The 6,025-nt window shown below is 38.4% G+C and overlaps 1 pseudogene; it reads right to left on the minus strand.

The window, feature by feature from the left end:
• Positions 1-4,010: 4,010 nt before the first annotated feature.
• Positions 4,011-5,502, minus strand: LOC120194698 (annotated as a pseudogene).
• Positions 5,503-6,025: the final 523 nt, after the last annotated feature.

Here is a 6,025-nt window from a genome sequence, read left to right on the forward strand (position 1 = left end):
AGTTTGACTTGCAAATCTTTGATTTTACTTTCAAGATCGTTGTTGGTTTTGGATATGAGTTTGTTTTCATTTTTCAATTTTGAAACATCATTTTTATATTTTAAAAATAATTTCTCATAATCCGAAGCCAACCCATTATATTCCTCTAATAACTCATCATAGGATAAATCATCAAAATCGGATGAGTTAGAGGTTACCTTAGAATCTTCCCCAAATGCCATCAAGCACAAGTTAGCTACTTCTTGTTCCTCTTCATCGGCACTTTCTTCATCGCTCCATGTAGCCACATGAGCCTTGTGCTTATTCTTTGATTGACCATTTTTCTTCAATTGTGGGCAATCATATTTGACATGCCCTGGCTTTTTGCATTCGTAGCAAATGATTGGGTCATTCTCTTTCGGTTCATTTTTTAGGCCTTCATTTCGTTTGAATTTTCTTCTTCGATAAGGTCTCATCATTTTTTTGAACCGTTTGGCAAACAATGCCATTTCCTCGTCATCGTCATCGTTATTCGAATCACTCTCATCTTTTGTGGATTTGAGAGCAACTCCAATGTTTTTCATCTTCTCCTTCTATTTTGGTGTCTCGTCAATCTTGTCGAGGTCCATCTCATCTTCGAGCATCATTTCATGAGTGAGGAGTGACCCAATTAGCTCTTTAAGAGTTAAGGATGTTAAGTCCTTAGACTCGATGATTGTCGTCTTCTTTGATTGCCACGATTTTGGGAGGGAGTAGACTAACTTCCTCACAAGCTTTTCATTTGAAATGATCTCTCCATATGATTTGAGACCATTGACAATCGTTGAAAATCTATCCGTCATAGCTTTGATATCTTCATTTGGTTTCATCCTGAAATTTTCATAGCTATGCGTTAGAATACTAATTTTAGATTTCTTTACCTCATCGGTACCTTCATGAGTGACTTGAAGTTTGTCCCATATTTCTTTGGCGGTTGTACACGATGAAACTCTTCCGTATTCATCTGGTCCAAGAGCACAAAAAATGATATGGATGGCTTTGGAGTTGAGCTGGAACATTCTTGTCTCTCCTTCACTCCACAACCTTTGATGAGTGAGAGGTTTGATGTATCATTCTTCTACAGCATTCCATGCTCCCATGTCACTTACTTGAATGAAGTACATCATTATATTCTTCCAATAGGCATAGTTAGCTCCATTGAAGAAAGGAGGCTTGTTGACGGGCATCGAGTCGAGACTGGAGTCGAAGTTTGAAGCGGAGGCCATTGATGACTTTGATTATCGATATAACTCTTCCCGAATCGACTCAAGAGGCGATTAAACCTTCAAATGAGTTAGGCTCTGATGCCAATTGTTGAGTTAATCGATTGACTGAATCGGCCAAGAGGGGGTGAATTGGCAATAAAAATTTTTGTGGAAGCTTTTGCAGAAAATTGAAAGAAATTGCACAGCGATTTAGAGTGGTTCGACTTTATCAACCAAAGTCTACGTCCACTACCTTAGCTATCCATACTAAGGATTTTCTAACAAATTCACTAATTTGTTCTTTCTTTTGAGGCCAAAGAGATAACCTTACAACTCCCTCAAGAATATACCCCAATTCTTGAGAACACTCTTTTCTCAAAGAGAAATACAAATTTGCAAACTTACAAGAAAAACCTCACAAGGCAAATATGTTTGCACAATTCTAGAACAAAGAAAGAACACCAAACCGGCGTTTCCAAAGCCTCGCACAGTTTTCACTTCAAAATTGATCTTCAGCGGGTCCAAGGTAACAGACATGGCGGAGAAGGTAAAGGACTCACTATCCTCTATAATTTTTATTCTTGAATTATTGGAGTATCTGTCGGAGATAAATGTATTTAGTTTCTGTTTGTTAGTTTCAGTTAGTTAATTTGTTAGATTAATTAGTTTTGCTTAACGTTATAGACTCTTGGTAGAATGAATAAACGGGCTGAAATATTTTCTCATTCGGCTACTTTCAACATGGTATCAAAGGTTCTTTAACTCGGTTTGGGCCTTTCTTTGCTTTCCTTTTGGGTTGTTTTTTCTTTCCCTTTCTCGTTGGTTAGGGTTCTCTCCTCTTCTCAATTTTCTCCTAATTTTCTCTCTCGATGCATTCATCTACTATTGCTGCATCGCCTGGTCTTTCGGCCGATGGTGTTGATTTCCACCATCCTCTGTTCTTGCATCCGTCTGATACGCCGGGAACGTTGCTTGTTTCTCATCAATTGACGGGGATAGAGACCTATAGTGTTTGGAGCCGCTCTATGAAGATTGCTTTGATGGCCAAGAATAAGCTTGGTTTGATCGATGGTTCATGTCGCCGGAGTGATTTAGGTGATCATCTCCAGTGACAATGGGATTGGTGTAGTGCCATTGTGCTTTCTTGGATCTTTAACACGGTTAGTATGGAGCTTGTGTTCGCCTCTAGTGCTGCTCTCGTCTAGCAAGATTTGCAGGAGCGATTCGATAAAATTGATGGTTTCAGGATTTTTTTCTTTATCGGGAGATAGCTACGCTTTTACAGGGAGAGTTTACTGTTTCGAGGTATTATACTTTTCTAAAAAACTTGTGGGACGAGTATGATGCCCTTGTGCCTTTCAGTTCTTGTGAGTGTGCTATTTCGCAACAAAATCTTCAGCGTTCAGTTCAACAACGTCCCTTCCAGTTCTTCATGGGCTTAAACGATACTTATGTCGTTGTTCGGAGTCAAATCTTGCTTTCTCAGCCTCTTCCTACTGTCAACAAGGCGTACTCTATGCTCGTTCAAGAATAATCCCAGTGGATTCTTACATCTCCTAGCTCGTCAAGTGACTCTTCTGTGTTCTTTTCTAACTCGGTTACTGGTTCTACTCGGCATCGTTTTTCGGGGATTTGTGATCACTGCAAGATTAAGGGTCACAAGAAAGAAAGTTGCTATAGGCAAATTGGGTTTCCCCCTGACTTCAAGATTTCGAAAGGAAAAGGGCCTCAAATTGCTAATGTTAGGCATCATGCGTCTGTCGAGGAGGGGTCTAAGGTGCCAGCTGTGTCGACACCCGGTCAGTTTGCTCCTACTTGTACCAAGGATCAGTACGATCATATTTTGCTACTGTTGAATAAGGCTACAGCGATTGAGACGACTGTTAATCTGGCAGGTATTGTTGCTAGTTGTACCTTAGATGTTTCTTTTAACTGGATTATAGACACTGGTGCAACTGATCATGTTTCTTGTGATTCTAAGAGCCTTCATCCTCTAGTTCCTTGCTTGTCTCCTCGTGTTGTTCACCTTCCTGATGGTACCATTACCATTGCTCCTGTTTTTCATCTTGGTTCTTTCTGTTTGACCCCTCAGAACACTATTCATAATATCCTTTTTGTTCCAAATTTTAATAACAATTTGTTTTCTGTTTCTAAAATCACTCGTGAGTTGAACTGTTCTGTCACCTTTTACCCAGACTTTTGTATTTTTCAGGATCTCTTAAATGGCAGGATGAAGGGGATTGGTAGACAATTCAATGAGTTGTATTTTTTAGTCTTTGGTATGGGGTCTGTTTCATGTACTGCTTCCTTTTCTGATTGTCCTTTGGTTAATAATTCTTTACCTCCTGTTGTACATTTGGTTAGTAGAAAGTGTAATTCTTCTTTGAATAATAAAACGGGCACGCTATTTTGACCAAAATGAACAAAATTACTAGTTTACCAGTTAATCACCTTGATCACGACACCATTCATACTTGCACCATTTGTCCTTTGGCTAAACAGACTCGCCTTTCTTTTCCCACCAGTACTTCTCGTTCCAGTTTACCATTCGACCCAATTCATATAGACCTATGGGGACCATATCGTATTTCTACTCACGGTGGCCAATCTCTGCATCCATAGCTCATGTAATATGAAGAAAGATAAAAATAATGGGAATGGGAAGAGAATGTAGATCACTGAGGGAAACTAGTAAATCAATTTTCTTTGAGAGCTTCTCTCCACATTTTTAATTTAAGTTTTAAAACTGTGAATAAAAGTACCATTGAATCAAAACCAAACAATCTTCATGTAATGATTTTTCTACCTGTTAAATCTAAGATTCAACAAAAGCCAAAATTAAGCCAACCCTTCTAGTCATGAGAAAGCACTTCCAAGGCACCTCTTTTTCGTCTCAGATTCCTTAACTTCCTCCTCGATCTCTTCTCCACCTTCTTGGCAGATTTCTGATTCACCGCTTTCAGTTCTTTTCCTCTGAGGAATTACTTGAAAGAAGGAATCTTTCCAGTCCTTGGTCTCCAGGAACTTGAGGATCTCTATATCTTGGTTCACAGTAAGGACCTGCACTCATAGGAATGAAATGCTAATTAGAGAAGAAACGCTTAGAATAAAAATTTGCTTCTTTGATAGAAAATTAGTCTGATAAATGAGCTATCAGCTAACTACCAAGCATGACCATCCTCAGAAAAAATATTCCACACCCTAATCATTCTTTGAAAGAAAGTGGCACAGTGATAAGAGCACTTCGCATAGCAGGATTAATCCTCAATACATTCCAGGCTTGCCTTCTCAGGTTAATGTATAATTGCTTCAAAATAAAGAGGTTAAAAAAATATTCAAGACCCTCTTTGCAGTGCAGTTGTTATATGTGATGAAAGAAAGTAAAGCATAACTGCGAACTGGACATCTTCATATAATCTCCAATTGGGAGTTTTTCCGTATGAATTGCCTGTTCCTCCGCTTTCTTCATGGTTATACCTTTCCATCGATTTCTGTCCACCAACCCGCCAACAATATAAACTTTAGTGGGATCGAGTTCATGCAGCACAGTTTCAGAATCTGCCGTAAGGTAGACTAAATCATCTTTCCGTTCGGAAAAGGCTTCGACATAAGATTGTTTTTCTTTCTCAATAATCCATTTATCAAACCCAGGGAGCCTCTGCAATTGAGTTTCCATTTCCCCTTGGCATCCAGTCAACCAGAGGTGAGAAGGCACACTGCATCTTCCATTTACAGCATAGCAGTACATAATCTGCAGGGTTTCGACAACAACAAAAAATAAATGATTAATACAATGTAATAAAAGGAAAATCTTTAATCATTTGCTAAAGATTTGAAGACAAACCTGTTGGACGAGGCTGTGGATCTCAGAGTGGGTCATGAGATGAGAGAATTCGAGATCGACGACAATGTTTTGGCCGGTCTTTTTGGCTTGAGTCAGTCTCTGGATTTTCTGGCCTCTTTCCTCGGACCTTTTCCCCATCCTCTCTTTCCTTAATTCTTTCTTGAATCTATGAGTTTAAGCCTTTCGTCTTCGGGTAAGGCAGCCAGTTTGTCCTCCCATTCTTTCCGATTCCCTCTCTTTTTGCTCTTTCATTTACGCTTTCTTCGCCTCGTACTTCTGTTGCTTCAATAGCTTCTTTTGGGCGTTCTTCGAAAGAGTTTGAGGCTGGGGATCGGTAGGGTTTAATGCACTGTTTTGCTCATTCTGCTTTGCCTCCATCGTTGAGTTCATCTGGGGATAATTGGATGTCGCTTCTTCGCCTTTTGTCTGTTTGGATGTAGGGTTTTGCTTATGGGCATTGGGCAGGGCACAAGTGTGTGCAGTTTTTCCCCCTCTAATTAACCCGACGTCGTTTCGCTTATGCAGTTTTTATTTTTTTGAAGTGGGATTTCAATCGGTTTTTCGGCCAGTTTCTAAACAAACCAACCCGATTTAAAACTACAAAAATCGAACCAACTAAATTTTATATAAAATTTGATCTGTTTAAACGTCTAACAGATTAAACGGACCTAATTTTATATATAATCAGTGCGGATGTATGTGGCTGAGAGCAACTGTACACCCATTACTTTAAAAAAAAATTAAATTTAGTTTAATTTGTTAATAAAAATAGAAAAAATTTAAAAAAATTTGTATACCCAAATTTTTTATAATATGAACATTAAAATTATGGATCCTCATTTTTTTTAATTTCTAGATTTGCCATTGTATATTATAATATATGGATAAAGTACATAAATAATTATTCGACTACATGTTGATTTTTTTTGAGTCTTTTAACTATTAAAAAATTAAAAAT

The sequence above is a fragment of the Hibiscus syriacus genome, unplaced genomic scaffold (assembly GCF_006381635.1).
Source record: "Hibiscus syriacus cultivar Baekdansim isolate YM2019G1 unplaced genomic scaffold, ASM638163v2 tig00117000_pilon, whole genome shotgun sequence".
Taxonomy (NCBI): domain Eukaryota; kingdom Viridiplantae; phylum Streptophyta; class Magnoliopsida; order Malvales; family Malvaceae; genus Hibiscus; species Hibiscus syriacus.